Here is a 19,031-nt window from a genome sequence, read left to right as displayed (position 1 = left end):
TAGCATAACATATGTACTAGTAAAATATGTGACAATAGTTGCACAAAGAATGAGAGGAGGTAAATGAAAGTATACTGTGGTATGGTTCTTACGTTCTATATGAACTGACAGTGGTAATCCGTGCCAAACCATGAGAAGTTAGAGATGCATATTGTAACCATGTAAAAGATGCATCAAGGGGAATCGTTAAAAGAAAGAAATATAAGTCAGTAGAAGAGATCAGGTGGACTACCAAAAGATGGCAAGAAAGGAGGACTGAGGGAACAAAGTACAGCTGAAACAACTAGGAAATGAATAACAAAATGACACACATCAACCTAGCCATATCAATTATTATATCACAGTAAATGTTAGTGGACTATGACCTTCAATTTAAAAAGAACTTTTATTATTTTTATTTATTTATTTATTTTTTTTTGTTAAAGTAAAACTCTTTTTTGTTTTTATTTAGGGCATGAACAGGCACATAATCTTTTTTTTTTGTTTGTTTTATATTTTTTTTTTATTTTTTAATATATGAAATTTACTGTCAAATTGGTTTCCATACAACACCCAGTGCTCATCCCAAAAGGTGCCCTCCTCAATACCCATCACCCACCCTGCCCTCCCTCCCACCCCCCATCAACCCTCAGTTTGTTCTCAGTTTTTAACAGTCTCTTATGCTTTGGCTCTCTCCCACTCTAACCTCTTTTTTTAAAAAGAACTTTTAAAAGGCCCAACTGTTGAGATGTTTACAAGGGACACACATGAGTATAAAATCATAGATAGGTTATAAGTAAAATGATAGAAAATATTTATTATACAAGCACAGATTATTAGGTGGTGTGGCTATATTAATATTGGACACAATAAACTTCAAAACAAGGAGTATTGCCAGAGATAAAAAGAGACATTATGTTATATAGGTCAATTTATTAAGGAGACCTACCCATCCTATATGCAAAGGTAACTGCTGACAGAGTTTCAAAGTATACGTGGGAAAAAACTGACAAAACTAGATGGAGAAATAGACAAGTCCACAATCATATTTTGAGATTCAATACACCACTCTCAGTAAATGACTGTAAAACAAAGGGAAGTATGAAGGATACAGAAGAGTTGAATATTACAAAGAACTCAACGTAGTAAAGAACACACACTGCACACATCAAATACACTTTTCAAGTGAACATGGGGTATTCCTCGAGAGAGACAATATGTTGAGACATAAGAGCAGTCTAAAACTTAAAGCTTTAAATCACACAGAATATTGTATGACCACAATGAAATTGTTAGACATTAATAATAAAAAGACATCTAGAAAATTTCCAAAAGTTTGGAAATGAAGTAACTCAATGACACATGGGTCAAAAAAATCATAAGGGATTACAAATACTTATAACTGAAACACACTGAAAATACCACATGAGAAAATGGACACAGCAAAAACAGCAATATGAAATCCATAGCTTTAACTGCTCATGTTAGGACACAAGCCTATTTACATCTTAAAATGAGAATAGAAATGAAATAGATGTCAATATTGAATTTCATTTTACAGTACCTTTGTTCAGACTATTTTCTCTTTGTGAATTGGAAACTGTAAATCAGTGAAATGAAATAAAAAGGCAACTATAGAATAGCCCATCAGAGGGCACTACTCTCTAACTCCAGAGGAAAAGCCTTTACTCTGAAACAAGGAAGAAGTATTAGCTCTGCAACAGACCCGAGATAGCATTGAGATTTTATCCCTTTATTTTGAGAATGAGACAATTGAGGTGCGGGGGAAGCAAATGACTTGCCCAACATCATACAAACTTTAGGACTAATGTCAGAACTAGGCACTAGTCTCCTGACTTACAGCACATCATGATTCTTTGTGACATCAGAGATAGACCTCGACTTCCCTATGGGCGTATGCTAACAAGCTCTTTTCCACTGGGATTTCCCTGCTATGAGATGTACACCTGAAGTTGCTGAAACTGCTGTCAGGAAAGGTAGGCAAAGAGGGATGGAGAGACCAGGACCTGGTGGCATTTGAGTGCCCAATAAACTGTGCTTGAAATAGTGCCACTTCTTGGATGTTTTGGTTATGCAAACCTGTGTAATTCCTTTCTATTTAAAGCCAGTTGGTACAGGGTTTTCTGTCACTTGCAACCAAGAATCTTGAATATGGGAAGCTCTTCTGCTTTGTCAGAGGGTCAGTGGAATTCAGAACATGTGATTTATTTTGGAAAGAGAGAAAAAAAAGGTTCTAGGTAACACCAGGACTGGATTTGCAAGGTGATAACTAAGGATAGAAAAACATATGAGGACATTCTCATGTTTCATTTTCCCCCAGAAATGTTAGTTCCTAAGTTGTGGATACAATTGTTTTTTTTTTTTCCTCTGCTGAATTCTTGGTTACATTCTTGGAAGGTAAACTATTTCAAAGACCATTAATAAAATATGCTGGTAGAAGGTAGATGCATGCTTTGTGATCTTTAATACAATAGTGTCCCCTGACTCTCTATGGGTAAAGAGTAGGGAGTAAAAATACCGAACAGTTGATGTACTTTGCTTTACGTGGATTATCTCACTTCCACCCCGTAGCAACTCTGCAAAGAAATCTCATGTCTCTTTTACAGATGCAATAGAGACAAAGAAGTTATGAACTGTCTAACGTCATCCAGTTAGTATGTATAAATATTAGGACTTGAACTCAAGTCTGTGCTCTTGCTTTATGCTAGATGTGCTTGTATCCCATCTGAACCCAGACCTCACAAATTTCCTAGGAACTTCAGAACATGATACTTCTGATTGAGATGTTAGCTGTTAATCATCTTTCATTAAGAGGGCATGATGAAGCGTGTTCTCTTACATTGACCCCCTAAGAGGCCTGCTGTAAGAAGCAACAACCTCTCCTTTTCCTGTCTGCCACCTGCTCAGCAGCCATAAAGCAGCAACCGTGCACGAATTTATCCCCATTCATATTGGCCAGGCTGGTGTTAAGATTGGCAATGCCTGTTAGGAGTTCTATTGCCTGGAATACGGCATCCAGTCCAATGACCAGATGCCAGGTGACAAGACCACTAGGGGAGGAGATGACCCTTAAATGCCTTCTTCAGTGAGACAGGTGCTGGCAAGCACATTCCCAGGGTGGTGTTTGTAGACCTGGAACCCACAGCCATTGATGAAGTTCACACTGGCCCCTACCTCCAGCTTTTCTACCCTGAGAAGCTCATCACAGGCAAGGAAGATGCTGCCAACCCGAGGGCACTACACCGTTGGCAAGGAGATCAGTGACCTTGTCTTGAACCGAATTTGGAAACTGGCCAACCAGTGCACAGGTCTTCAGGGCTTCTTGGTTTCCCATAGCTTTGGAAGGGGAACTGGTTCCAGGTTTACCTCCCTGCTGATGGAACATCTTTCTGTCAATTATGGCAAGAAGTCCAAGCTGGAGTTCTCTATTTACCCAGCCCTCCAGGTTTCCGTTGCTGTAGTTGAGCCCTACAACTCCATCTTCACTACACACACCACCCTGGAGCATTCTGATTGTGCCTTCATGGTAGACGATGAGGCCATCTATGACATCTGTCAAATAAACCTCGATATTGGGGCATCTGGGTGGCTCAGTCAGTTAAGCATCTGATGTCAGCTCAGGTCATGATCTCATGGTTCGTGAGTTTGAGCCCCACGTCAGGCTCTGTGCTGACAGCTCAGAGTCTGAAGCCTGCTCCAGATTCTGTGTCTCCCCCTCTTCCCCTCCCCCACTCATGCTCTGTCTCTCTGTCAAAAATAAACATTAAAAAAAAGTTGTGTGTGTGTGTGTTTGTTTTTAAACCTGGATTTTGAATGCCCAACATACACTAACCTGAATAGTTTGATAGGTCAAATTGTGTCCTCGATCACTGCTTCCCTCAGATTTGATGGAGTCCTGAATGTTGATCTGACAGAATTCTGGACCCCACACCCACTTCTTTCTGACCACACATGCCCCTGTCATCTCTGCTGAGAAAGCCAACCATGAGCAGTTTTCTGTAGCAGAGATCACCAAGGCATGCTTTGAGCCAGCCAACCAGATGGTGAAATGGTAAATACATGGCTTGCTGCCTGTTGTACTGTGGTGATGTGGTTCCCAAAGATGTCACTATTGTCAATGCCACCATCAAGACCAAGCGCACCATCCAGTTTGTGGACCGGTGCCCACTGGATTCAAAGTTGACATTAATTACCAGCCTCCCACCGTGGTACCTGGTGGAGACCCGGCCAAAGTACAGTGAGCTGTGTGCATGCTGACCAACACCACAGTCATTGCTGAGGCCTGGGATGCCCTGGACCACAAGTTTGACCTGATATATACCAAGCGTGCCTTTGTTCACCAGTATGTGGATGAGGGAATGGAGGAAGGAGAGTCTTCTGAGGCTTGTGAGGACATGGCTGCCCTGAGAAGGATTATGAGGAGGTTGGTGTGGATTCTGATGAAGGAAAGGGTGAAGATGGAGAGGAATACTAAAGTTAAAAATGTTATAAAGATACTGCTTTTACAGGGAAGCTTCTTCTGTTTTAATAATAAAGGTTGCACTCATAACTGGTGAAGAAATTGAATCAGTTACCAAAAATCTTCCAAACAAATAAGAGTCCTGGGCCAGATGTCTTCCCAGGGGAATTCTACCAGACATTTAAAGCAGAGATAATACCCATCCTTCTCAAGCTATTCCAAAAAATAGAAATAAAAGGGAAAATTCCAGACTCATTCTATGAAGCCACCAGAGACCTCACAAAAAAAAGGAGAACTACAGACCAATATCCCTGATGAATATGGATGCAAAAATTCTCAACAAGATACTAGCAAATCGAATTCAAAGCATATAAAAAGAATTATTCACCATGATCAAGTGGGATTCATTCCTGGGCTGCAGAGCTGGTTCAAAATTCACAAATCAATCAATGTGATACATCACATCAATAAAAGAAAGGATAAGAACCATATGATCCTGTCAATAGATGCAGAAAAAGCATTTGACAAAACACAGCATCGTTTCTTAATAAAAACCTTCAAGAAAGTCATGGTAGAAGGAACATACCTAGACATCATAAAAGCCATATATGAAAAGCCCACAGCTAATATCATCCTCAATGGGGAAAAACTGAGAGCTTTCCCCCTGAGATCAGGAACACGACAGGGATGTCCATTCTCACCACTGTTGTTTAACATATTGATGGAAGTCCTAGTGTCAGCAATCAGACAACAGAACGAAATAAAAGGCATTAAAATTGGCAAAGAAGAAGTCAAACTTTAAGTTTTTGCAGATGACATGATACTTTACATGGAAAACCCAAAAGACTCCACCAAAAGGCTGCTAGAACAGATACATGAATTCAGCAAAGTTGCAGGGTGCAAAATCAATGTACAGAAATCGGTTGCATTTCTATACACCAATAATGAAGCAACAGAAAGAGAAATAAAGAAATAGATCCCATTTATAGTTGCACCAAGAGCCATAAAATACCTATGAATAAACCTACCCAAAGTTATAAAAGATATGTATGTTGAAAACTATAGAAAACTTATGAAGGAAATTTAAGAAGACAAAGAAATGGAAAAACTTTCCATGCTCGTGGATTGGAGGAACAAATATTGTTAAAATGTCAATACTATCCAAAGCTATCTACACATTCAGTGCAATCCCAATCAAAATTGCACCAGCATTCTTCTCGAAGCTAGAATAAGCAATCCTAAAATTTGTATGGAACCACAAAAGACCCAGAATAGCCAAAGTAATATTCAGGAAGAAAACCAAAGCAGGAAGCATCACAATCCCAGACTTTAGCCTCTACTACAAAGCTGAAATCATCAAGACAGTATGGCATTGGCACAAAAACAGACACATAGACCAATGGAATAGAATAGAGAACCCAGAATTGTACCCACAAATGTATGGCCAACTAATCTTTGACAAAGCAGGACAGAGTATCCATGAGAAAAAAAGTCTCTTTAGCAAGTGGTGCTGGGAGAACCGGACAGTGACATGCAGAAGAATGAACCTGGACCACTTTCTTACACCATACACAAAAATAAACTCAAAATGGATGAAAGACCTGAATGCGAGACAGGAAACCATCAAAACCCTGGAGGAGAAAGCAGGCAACAACCTCTTTGATCTCAGCCACAGAAATTTCTTGCTCAACATGTCTCCAAGGGCAAGCGAATCAAAAGCAAAAATGAACTGCTGGGACCTCATCAGGATAAAAAGCTTCTGCACTGCAAAAGAAACAATCAACAAAACAAAGGCAACTGACAGAATGGGAAAAGATGTTTTCAAATGACATATCGGATAAAGGGTTAGTGTCCAAAATCTATAAAGAATTTACCAAACTCAACACCAGAAAAACAAATAATCCAGTGAAGAAATGGGCAGAACACATGAATAGACACTTTTCCAAAGAAGACATCCAGATGGCCAACAGACGCATGAAAAGATGTTCAATGTCACTCATCAGGGAAATACAAATTGAACCCACACTGAGGTAATGCCTCACACCGATCAGAGTCGCTAAAATTAACTCAAGAAACAACAGATGCTGGTGAGGATGTGGAGAAATGGGAAACCTCTTGCACTGTTGGTGGGAATGCAAACTGGTGCAGCCACTATGGAAAACAGTATGGAGATTCCTCAAAAAATTAAAAATAGAACTACCTTATGACCCAGCAATAGCACTACTAGGTATTTATCCAAAGGATACAGGAGTGCTGATTCATAGGGGCACAGGTACCCCAATGTTTACAGCAGCACTTTCAACAATAGCCAAATTATGGAAAGAGCCCAAATGTCCAACTGATAACTGAATAAAGAAAATAAGGAATACTTCTTGGCAATGAGAAAGAATGAAATCTTGCCATTTGCAACAATGTGGATGGAACTGGAGGGTATTATGCTAAGTGAAATAAGTCAGAGAAAAACAGATATCCTATGTTTTCACTCATATGTGGATCTTGAGAAACTTAAGACCCCTGGGGGAAGGAAAGGGGGAAAAAGATTACAAACAGAGGGAGGGAGGAAAACCATAAGAGACTCTTAAATACAAAGAACAATCTGAGGGTGGGTCGGGGGATGGGAGAGAGGGGGAAATGGGTGATGGGCATTGAGGAGGGAACTTGGGATGAGCACTGGGTGTTGTATGTAAGCGATCAACCACAGGAATCTACCCCCAAAACCAAGAGCACACTTTACACCCTATATGTTAGCCAATTTGACAATAAATAATATTTAAAAAAAAGAATAAAGGTTGAGCTCTGATCAGTTAATTTGTATGTAGCAATATATACTCGCGTATATAATTACTGACCTATGCTTTAAAACACAGCACTCTGTTACAGATTCAAGCTGTCCATTTCTCTGATGGGTTTGAATACAAGTATTCCCTGTCTTAAGTGAAAAAAAAAGGACACAGTGATAGCATAATGTATTCAAAAGGTATTAAAAAAATGCAGTTATTCAGTAGATAACCACAGTTTGAGAGCCAGTTTTTGCTCAAAAGTTCCTCTCTAAATAATTTTTACCCACTTTTTTCCCCCTGTTTTAGGTATAACATACATAAAATGTATAAAGAGAGCTCATCTTAAGTGCACATCTTGGTCACTTTAACATATTAATAACCATGAATCAGATTAAGATGCAGAACATGTCTAACACTGTCGAAGTTTCTTTCATGCCTTTCCATTTGGTGCTAGTCCACTCCTGCCCAGCGGCAACCACTGGTGGGGCTGGATAATGGTTACTTAGTGTTGTCTGTTCTTGAACTTATAAATTGAGTCATACAGTATCTGGTCTTTTTTTTATTATTATTATTAATCTGACTTTTTTACTCAACATGAGATTTGTAAGATTCATTCCTTTTGTGAGTAATGGTTCTTTCTTTTCTATCCTTGTACATTGCTCTTTTTTTAAACTGAGGTATAATGACATGCAACATTATACTAGTTCCAGGTGTATCATTTCATATAAATACTGAAAAATGATTACCACAATGAGTCTAGTTAAATCTGCCACTAAACCTAATGACATTTTTTTTTCTTGTAACAAGAACTTTTAAGTCTCTTCTCTTAGCAACTTGCAAACAGGCAAAATAGTATTATCAACTATCACCGTGCTGTATCACCATTACATCCTCAGTTATTTCATAACTGGAAGTTTGTACCTTTTGACCCCCTTCACCCATTTCTCCCAGCCTTCACCCCCTACTTCTGGAAACCACCAGTCTGTTCTCTGTATCCATGAGTTTGTGACTGTGTGTATTTAAGACCCTCCATGTAAGTGAGGTCATACTGTATTTTGTCTTTCTCTGACTTATTTCAGTATAATGCCTTCAAGGTCCATCCGTGTTGTCACAAATGGCAGTACAGTAAATCCTTGGATTACGAGTAACTTGTTCTGTGAGTTTTCCACAAGACAAGCAAACATTTCTAATAAATTTTAACTTGATAAACGAGTGATGTTAACTTGCAATACGAGTAGTACATGATGCTGAATATCACATAATCACAGCTGAGCCAATGGTTCTTGAAATTCGAGTTGATATACAAGTGCTTTGGATTACAGGCATGTTTCTGGAGCAAATCATGCTTGCAAACCAAGGTTTTACTGTATTTTCTTCTTTTGATGGCAGAATAGTATTCCATTGTGTATGTATATACCACACTTGGTTTATTCATGCATCCACTGATGGGCACTTAGGTTGCTTTCCTATCTTGGCTATTGTGATAATGCTGCAGTGAACGTGATGGTAAGGGGATGCAGATCTTTTTGCTTTAACTTTCTTCAGTTAATACCCATAGAATTTCTTGATCATATGGTAGTACTAGTTTTAATTTTTCGGGTGACCTCCCCATACTGTTTTCAGTAGTGGATGCAAAAATGTATGCTTCTACCAATAGCACACTAGCAATATCTCCTCTCCACACTCTTGCCAATACTTCTTTCTTTTTGGCAAGAGTCATTTTAACAGGTGTGAGGTGATATCTCACTGTGGTTTTGATTTGCATTTCCCTGATGATTAATGATGTTGAGCACATTTTCATGTATCTATTGGCCATTTGTATATTTCCTTTAGCAAAATGTCCATGCAGATCCTCTGCCCATTTTTCAGTCAGATGGCTTTTACGGTATTGAGTTGTATAGTTTGGATGTTAACATTTCATCAGAAGATTTGCAAATAGTTTCTCTCAGTAAGTTGCGTTCTCATTTTGCTGATGGTTACTTTGCTGTGCAGAAGTTTTTTAGTTTGATGTAGTCCTAGTTGTTTATTTTTGCTTTTTCTGCCTTTGCTTTTGAGGTTGAATCCAAAAAATCATCACCAAGATTAATGTCAAGAAGATTACCACCTTTTTTTCTAAGAGATTTATGCTATCAGGTTTAACATTCAAATATGTAAGTTGTTTTTGTCTTTTGTTTTTGTTTTTTAGAGAGAGAAAGCACATGAGCATGGGAGAAGGGCTGAGGGAGAGGGAGAGGCAGAGAGAGAGAGAGAGAGAGAGAGAGAGAATCTAGACAGGTGCCACGCATTGTGTGGAGCCCGATGAGGGGCTCAGCCCCACGACCCTGGGACCATGTCCTGAGCCAAAATCAAGAGTTGGATGTTCAATTGACTGAGCCACCCAGGTGCCCCTGTAAGTCATTTTTAAAATTGGAATTGACATACAAATGTTACATTAGTTTCAAGTGTACAACATAGTGATTTGACCACTCTGTACATTATGCTGTGCTGACCACAAATGGAGCTCCCATCTGTCACCATACAATATAATTGACTATATTCCTATTCTATACCTTTGATCCCCATGATTTATTCATTCTCTAAGTGGAAGCCTATACCTCCCACTTAATCTTCACCAATTTTTCCCATCCCCCAGCCCCTTCTCCTCTAGCAACCATGTTTGTCTTTTATGTCTGTTTCTGCATATTTGTTTGCTTGCTTGTTCATTAGATTCCACATATAAGTGAAATCATGGTATTTGTTTTTCTTTGCCTGACCAATAGGTCACTTAGCATCATTTAGCATAATACCCTGTAAGTCCATACATATTGTTGCTAATGTCAAGATCTCATTTTTTCTGATGGCTGAGTAATATTTCAGTGTGTGTGTGTGTGTGTGTGTGTGTCCATTTCATCATCTGTTCCTGTATCAATGGACACATAGGTTGTTTACATATCTTGGCTACTGTAAATAATGTTGCAATAAACATGGGGGTGCTTATGTCTTTTCAAATTAATGTTTTCATTTTCTTTGGGTAAATACTCAGTAGTGGAATTACTGGATTATATGACATTTCTATTTTTAACATTTTTTGAGGAAACCCATACTGTTTTCCACTGTGACTATACCAATTTGCATTCCCATCAACAGTGCACAAGGGTTCCCTTTTCTGCACATTCTGACACTTGTTATTTCTTGTCTTTTTTATTCTAGCCATTTGAATATGATTAAGGTCATACCTCATTGTGGTTTTCATTTGCATTTCCTTGATGATTAAGGATGTTGAGCCTCCTTCTTGTTTCTGTTTGCCACCTGTGTGTCTTCTTTGGAAAAGTGTCTATTCAGGTCTTCTGACCATTTTTTAATCAGACTGTTTGTTTATTTTGGTGTTGAGTTGTATAGTTGTATAAGTTCTTTATATATTTTAGACATTAAACCCTTATCAGATATGTCTTTTGCAGATATCTTCTACCATTTGGTAGGTTGCCTTTTGTTTTGTTAATTGTTTCCTTCATTATGTGAAAGCTTTTTATTTTGGTGTAATCCCACTGGTTTATTTTTGCTTTTGTTTCCTTGCTGAGGAGATATACCGATGAATATGTTGCCAAGGCTGATGTTAAATAGATTATTATGTTTTCTTATAGGAGTTTTATGGTTTCAGGTCTCACGTTTAGTTCTTTAATCCATTTTGAGTTTATTTTTGTGTATAAGACAGTGGTCCAGTTTCATTCATTTGCATGTAGGTGTCCAGTTTTCCCAGCAGCATTTATCGAAGAAAATACAGTTTTTTCCCCAATTGTATATTCTTGCCTCCTTTGTCATAGATTAATTAACTATATAAGAGTGATTTTAGGAGCACCTGGGTGTCTCAGATGGTTAAGCAACAGACTCTTGATTTTGGCTCAGGTCGTGGTCTTGCTACTCATGAGTTTGAGCTCTGCATCGGGCTCTACGCTGATAGCAAGGAGCCTGCTCTCTGCCTCCCTCACTTTCCCTCACTCTCTGCCCCTCCTGCTCGCTTGTGTGCACTCTTTCTCTCAAATAAATAAACATTAAAAATAAATAATAAATGGATGGAGACCTCATGACAGTCTTCCAATAAAAAAATGGGCTTATTTTTGGGCTTTTTATTTTGTTCCATTGACTTATAGGTCTGTATTTATACCATACTGTTTTGAGTAATATAGCTTTGTAGTATATCTGGAAATCTGGTGTTGTGATACCTCCAGCTTTGTTCTTCTTTCTTCAGGTTTCTTTGGTTATTTGACATATTTTGTAGTTCCAGACAAATTTTTGTATTTTTTGTTCTATTTCTACGAAAAATTCTATTGGTATTTTGAATCTACTGATTGCTTTGGATAGCACAGACATTTAATTAATTTTTCCAATCCGTAATCATGGTATGTCTTTCCATTTGTTTCTGTTATCTTCAATTTCTTACATCAGTGTTTTATAGTTTTCAAAATACAGAGCTTTCACCGCTTTGGTGAAATTTATTCCTGGATATTTTATTGTTTTTCATGCAGTTGTAAATGGAATTGTTTGTTAATTTTTTTCTGCTACTTCCTTATTCATGTATAAAATGGAACCAATTTATGGTATTTTGTATCCTACAACTTTACTAAATTCATTTATTACTTTGAATAGTTTTTTTGTGTGTGGAATCTTTAGCATTTTGTATGTATGGTATCTTGCCATCTGCAAATAGTGACAGATTTACTTCTTCCTTACCAATTTGGATGGTTTATATTTCTTTTTCTTGTCTGATTGTTGTGGCTAGTATTTCCAGTACTGTCTACAATAAAAGTGGTGTGAGTGAATATCCTGGTCTTGTTTCTGACCTTAGAGGAAAAGCTTTCAGTTTGAAAGCCAAAATCAAGAGTCTCATCATTGAGTATGATATTATATGATATTAGCTGAGGGTTTTTCATGTATGGCCTTATTATTTTTGAGGTCTAGGATTTGTTAAGGATTTTCATCACGAACAAATGTTGAATTTTGTCGAATGCTTTTTCAGCATCTATTGAGATGATCACATGATTTTTATTTTTTGTTTTGTTAATGTGGTATATCACCTTAATTGATTTGCAAATATTGAACCATTCTTGCATTCCTGGAGTAAATACCACTTGATTATGGTGAATAATCCTTTTAATGTATTGTTGAGTGTGGTTTGCTAATATTTTGTTGAGAATTTTTTCATCTATGTTTATCAAGGATATTGGCCTGTAGCTTTTTTTTTGGTTTTTGTATAGGGTAATGCTGGCCTATAGAATGTATTTGGAACTTTTCCTTCCTCTTCTGTTTTTGGAACAGTTTGAGAAGAATAGGTATTAACTCTTCTGTACACGTTTGGTAGAATTCACCTATAAAGCCATCTAGTCCTGGACTTTTGTTTGTTGGAAGTTTTTTGATTACCAATTCAATTTTGTTTTTAGTAATTGGTTTGTTTAGATTTTCTATTTCTCCTGATTTAGTTTTGGAAGATTGTATGTTTTGAGGAATTCATCCATTTCTTCTTGGTTGTCCAATTTGGTGGCATATAATTTTTTGTAGTAGTCTCTTATCCTTTGTATTTCTGTGGTGTCAATCATTACTTCTCCTCTTTCATTTCTGATTTTATTTATTTATATGGGTCCTTTCTCTTTTTTCCTTGATGAGTCAGCTAAAGTTTTATCATTTTTATTTATCTTTTCAAAGAAGTAGCCCTTGGTTTCAGGGATCTTTTCTATTTCTTTCGAAAGTATGTCATTAATTTCTGCTCTGTTCTTTGTTATTACCTTCCTTCTACTAACCTTGGGATTTGTTCTTTTTCTAGTTCCTTTAAGTTTAGATTGTTTGAGATTTTTCTTGTTTCTCAAGGTGGACCTATCTCTATAAGTTTTCCTCTTAGGACTGCTTTCACTGGATCCTAAAGATTTTGGACTGTTGTTGGGTGTTCATTTTCCTTTGTTTCCATGAATTTCTAAATTTCCTCTTTGATTTATTGGTTGACTCTTTCATTGTTTAGTAGCATATTGTTTCACCTCCACATGTTTTTTTTCTTTCCAGTTTGTTTCTTGTAATTGATGTCGTTTCATATCACTGTGCCATAAAATGATGCTTGATATGATTTTAATCTCCTTAAATTTATTGAGACTTATTTTGTGGCCTAACGTGTGATCCCTCCTGGAGAATGTTCCATGTACACTTGAAAAGAATGTATATTCTGTCATTTTTAGATGGAATGTTCCATATATATTTGTTAAGTCTATCTGGCCTAATGTGTTGTTCAAAAATACTGCTTCCTTATTTATTTTCTGGCTGGCTGATCTATTCACTGAAGTAAGTGGGATGTTAAAGTCCCCTAATATCATTGTTTTACTGTCAGTTTCTCTGTTTATGTCTGTTAATATTTGGTTTATGTATTTAGGTGAGCCTATGTTATGTGCATAGATACTTAGAATCGTTTTATCCTCTTCTCTGATCAATCTCTTTATCATTAGTAATGCCCTTATTTGTATCTTGTTACAATTATTGTTTTTTTAAGTCAATTTTACCTGATATAAGTATTGCTAACCAGCTTTTTCTCTTCTTTGCCCCCTTCCATTGGCATGGAATATCTTTTCCATCCCCTTAACTTTCAGCCTGTATCTGTCTTTAGATCTGGAGTTTCTTGTACTCAAACAAAAACAAAAACAAAAACGGGTATTATTATTATCATCATCATCATCATCATCATCAACTTAGTCATCCTATGTCTTTTGATTGGAGCAATTAGGGCATTTACATTTATTTTATTATTTTTTTCTTTTTTTAATTTTCTTTTTTATTTTTTTAAAATTACATCCAAATTAGCATATAGTGAAACAGTGATTTCAGGAGTAGATTCCTTAGTGCCCCTTACCCATTTAGCCCATCACCCCTCCTACAACCCTTCCAGTAACCCTCAGTTTGTTTTCCATATTTATGAGTCTCTTCTGTTTTGTCCCCTTCCCTGTTTTTATATTATTTTTATTTCCCTTCCCTTTTATTCATCTGTTTTGTCTCTTAAAGTCTTAATATGAGTGAAGTTATATGATTTTTGTCTTTCTCTGACTAATTTCACTTAGCATAATACCCTCCAGTTCCATCCACGTAGTTGCAAGTGGCAAGATTTCATTCTTTTTGATCGCCAAGTAATACTCCATTATATATATATGTATATATATATACATACACACACACACACACACACACACACATTTTCTTTATCCATTCATCCATTGATGGACATTTGGGCTCTTTCCATACTTTGGCTATTGTTGATAGTGCTGCTATAAACATGGGGGTGCATGTGTCCCTTCGAAACAGCACACCTGTATCCTGTGGATAAAAGGGCATTTACATTTAAAGTAATTATTGGTAAGTATGTACTTATTGCCATTTTGTTCATTACTTTTTGGTTATTTTTGCAGTTTTTCCCTGTTCCTTTCTACTTCTGTTTCTCTCTTTCCTCTTTCCTTATGATTGATGACTTTCTTTAGTGTTGTGCTTTTATTCTTTAAAGCTTTTTTTTTTTTTTTTTTGTCTATTTAGGTTTTTGGCATGGTTAGCATGAGGTTCATATATAACATCCTAAGAATATAGCAGTCTATGTAGATTGTCACTTAAGTTCATTAAAATCACTAAATTTTTACTCCCTGCCTTTCACATTTTATGTATGTTGTCATATCTTACATCTTTAAAAAATCCCAACTGATTTTTAGATATAATTGATTTCACTACTTTGTCTTTTAACCTTCATACTAGCTTTGTGTTTGCTTACTACCTGTACTGTATGTTTGCTTTTACTCATGAAATTTTTTCTTTTCATAATTTTCTTCCAATCATGACCTTTTCTTATCCACTTAAAGAAGTCCCTTTAATATTTTTTTATAAGGTTCATTTTGTAGCAATGAACCTTTTAAAACTTTTTTCTTTTTGGCTTGGGGAACTCTATCCTGTCCTTCGATTTTGAATGGTAACATTGTCAGGTGGAGTATTCTTGGTTGTAAATTTTTTCCTTCAGCACTTTATATTTATTTTTTTAATGTGTATTTATTTTTGACAGAGTGTGAGCAGGGGAGGGGCAGAGAGAGAGAGGAAGACACAGAATCTGAAGCAGGCTCCAGGCTCTGAGCTGTCGGCACAAAGCCTGATGCAGGGCTTGAACTCACAAACCATGAGGTCATGACCTGAGCCAAAGTCAGATGCTTACCCAACTGAGCCACCCGGGTGTCCCTCCTTCAGCACTTTAAATATATTGTTCCAATCTCTTCTGGCCTGCAGTTTCTGCTGAAAACTCAGCTGATAGGCTTATGGCATTTCCTTACGTATGTAACTAGTTGCTTCTCAAAATCTTGCTTTCTCTTTGATCTTTGACATTTTAATTATTAGGTATTGTGGTGTGGACCTGTTTGGGTTCATCTTGTTTGGAACTCTGTGCTTCCTCAACCTGGATGTATATTTTCTTCCCCAGATTAAACAATTCCCCAGCTATTATTAAAATGATTCTTCTGCCCGTTCCTCTCTTCTCCTTCTTGGACCCCTATAATGCAAGTGTTTGTGTGTTTGCAGTTCAAAGGATCTGTTAACATGTCCTCATTTTAAAAACATCTTGTTTCTTTTTGCTGTTCAGTGTAGGTGCTTTCTGTTACCGTCTTCCAGTTCGCTGATCCTTTTTTCTGCATGCTCTAATCTATGAGGATTTTCCATAATATTTTTTATTTGTTATTTTATTCAGCTGATTCTTTTTTTAATATTTACTATCTCTTGTTAACATTCTGAATTCATCCACTCTTCTCTCCAGTCCAGTGAGCATCTTTATGATCATTACTTTGAAGTCCTTATCAAGTAGGTTGGTTATCTCTGTTTCATTTCTTTTTCTGAGATTTTTGTCTTGTTTTTTCATTTGAAGCATATTCCTAGGTCTCATTTTGCTTGACTTTTTGTGTTTCTGTGAACTAGGTAGAATAGGTGCTTCTAAACTTGAAGGAGTGTTCTTGTGAACGGTTGTCTCCTGTGTAGGTTATGTGTGCCTGGTGACTTTGGCTGGCTGGAGGTGTGGCTGGCATGGGTAGGGGGTCCCAGGGCATTCTGGGTTGGGTCTGCTCTAGTGGTATGCCCAGAGCTGAAATGGGCATAGGCTGGAGCAGTTTCAAGGCTCTCTGTACAGAGTGTCCCCTGGCAGGACAGTTGAAGTGGGTGCAAGCTGGGGTGTCTCCAGGTGTTGCTCTCAGGAGGTGTTTTGGTGAGTGGCTGGAGTCCAGGTAGGGTACATGCTGTGGGGGAAGGGAGATCACAGAGCACTCCACACAGGGGGTGTCCTGGCAGGGTGGCTGGAGCCAAGGTGAGTGCAGGTTAGGTGCCCTGGCAAGGTATGGGGAGCTGAAAAGAGTGCAGAGCTGGGATGTTTTGAAATGTTTCGAGATGCTTTGTGCCTGGGTCACCTTGGTGAGATGGCTAGAGCTGTGTGTGTGTTCATTGTGAGTATCCTGGTGTGTGCCTCACTGGGGCCACTTTGGTGCAATGGCTGGGTGTGGTGTGAGCTCGGGGTTGGGACTCTGAGGTAGTGGGCTGGCTAGGATGTCTGGACCTGCTCCTGTCCATGTTACTGATGTGGAAGGGGAATGCCAACTGTGGTGCTCACCAGGCTCCAACCCAGAGTTCCAGCAGCAGCCCCACCATTTGGCAGAGTTCGAGGGAGAGAGCTTTTATATTCTGGTTGCCTTTTCAAACCACAGCTTTTTTCTGCCCCCAGGAAGACGAACCCAGTCCCTGCTCCTCAGTACTCTCTCTCCCCACTGCAGCTCCCAGCATAGGGGGTGGGGGTGCCTTTCATTACTGGGTGTCTCTCCCTCACTGTTCTCTCTGTGGTCTTTTGTGCTACAGCTGCTCAGTCAACCCAGGTCTTCAGGGAGCATTGTTCTGTATATATAGGCATAAATTTGATGTGTCCCTGGAAGGTGAATTCAGGGTTTTCCATCACCATGTCGTCTTGGACCAGAAAGTCTAGTCTTTCACTCATTGAGTTAATTTTTGTGTTTGGTGCAAAACGGTAGTCTAGTTTTTTCTTTTGCATGTGGCTAGCCAGTATTCCCAACACTATTTATCAAAGAGATGGTCCTTTTCCCATGGTACATTCTTGGCTTTTTTGCCATAAATTAACCATATATGCATGGGTTTTTTTGGCGGGGGCAGGGTTAGTCTGTTTCATCAATCTGTGCTTTTATGCCAAATATCATACTATTTGGATTACTACAGCTTTGTAATATAGTTTGAAATCAGAACAAAGCTGGATGCACCATTGCTATATGTTAATACATCTTCCATACTTACCTTTGTAATGTTAAGAGAGAATGGGGCTTTAGGAATTATCCAGCTAGTTTCAATCTTACCAAGAAAACATGAATAGTCTGAAGAGTGTATTTTTCCCAGTCAAGGTTGCCTACCACAGTCTCCATGTTTCCAAACCAGACCTCATCAGTTTCTCTTCTAATTCACATTTCCTAAGTATCTCTTGGCATGTATGTTCAGAAGTGTTTATAGGGAATTTACACAAAAGCATAATAGAAGAGAGAGCAGCTGGTAAAACTGAGATGGTTTAACAAGGAAAGGGAAGGAAGCTTTAACTTAAATGAAAAGCTTGTTAGCATCTATAAAAATCTTGCAATTAGGCAGCCTTTTCATTGTTCTGAAAAGGGCCCCTTATTTAAACCCACACCCCATCCTGGATGTCCACGTGTGTCATGATTAATGTTTGTGGAGGTGGTTTAGAAAGAAGCGGCCAAGGCAGGCTTTCTCCGTTTTTAATGGAAAGGCTCACCAACAGCCTCAGGAATAAGCCAGATGGCAGGGGCAACCTGGGACTAGAAGCAGGCCTCTTAGTGATCCAGGAAACCTCATGGGCAGGAAACTAGACTTTGGGTTAAGTAAATCCAGTTATACTCTTAAGTGAGGATCTGAGAGTCAGAAACAGCTGTGGATGAGCCCAAATAGGGAGAAAGCCCTTTTTGCTCTTCTCAATGCTTATCATCCTGTGCCCCAAATCCTGAGTTGTCTGTTGCGTCCAGGGAGGGTAAAGCTCAGGAAGGGTGGTGTTACTTTCTATGTTCTGGGTTTCAGTAAGAGAAAAATCTAGGTACAACACATTAGAATTAGAAACAAGTGTCATTTGAGACCTAAACAGACATGTCTATAACTGAGGTCCAGAACGTGATCGAAGTCCTTTTTACTCAATGTGGCCCACAGGGCAGTAGCCATGTCTCCTGGGAGTTTGCTAGAAGTAGGGGAACATGGGCCCCACCCCAGGCCCGCTGAGCCAGAATGTGCACTTTACTAAGACCCCTACACATCTGTATGCAGATTAGTCTGACGAGTCCTGCCCTAGAGTCATTCAGATAAAGTCATCAGTGAGAAAAGTGAACTGACCAGATGAAGGACATTATTACATTACAAGGGGCTGGGGTAGGAGAGAGATGCTGATCCAAAGATACGAGTTGACTACAGCTCCCGGTCGGGCTTACTGACTCAGTCCTTGGTCTCCAGCTTCGAGTGCCCACAGCACCTAGGTGACCCAGTATTGCTCCGTGTGACCAGCCTGAAAGCCGCTTCCAGTGGTTCTTTCAGCCATTGAGCAAGTCCCTCCCCTGCCCCTAGGGGCTGACAGCCACTAAGGGAGAGAAGGCACCTGCTTTGAGAGCAGGCTTCTTTCTAAAGACATCTGAGGACTGAAACAAGTAACCGTCACAGAAGATCTGGGCTAATTCTGATCCCCATCATGCTGCAGTTAGTTGTGGAACTCACACATTCAAGAG

The 19,031-nt window shown here is 38.6% G+C and overlaps 1 pseudogene; it reads left to right on the top strand.

Moving 5' to 3' along the window:
* The first annotated feature begins 3,016 nt into the window (after nt 1–3,016).
* Nucleotides 3,017–4,474, top strand: LOC109271764 (tubulin alpha-1A chain-like; annotated as a pseudogene).
* Nucleotides 4,475–19,031: the final 14,557 nt, after the last annotated feature.

This window comes from Panthera pardus, unplaced genomic scaffold (assembly GCF_024362965.1).
Source record: "Panthera pardus isolate Hobbes unplaced genomic scaffold, ASM2436296v1 HiC_scaffold_17, whole genome shotgun sequence".
Classification (NCBI taxonomy): domain Eukaryota; kingdom Metazoa; phylum Chordata; class Mammalia; order Carnivora; family Felidae; genus Panthera; species Panthera pardus.
The sequence above is the reverse complement of the archived record's forward strand: the minus strand, read 5'-3'. Positions and strand labels throughout refer to the sequence as shown.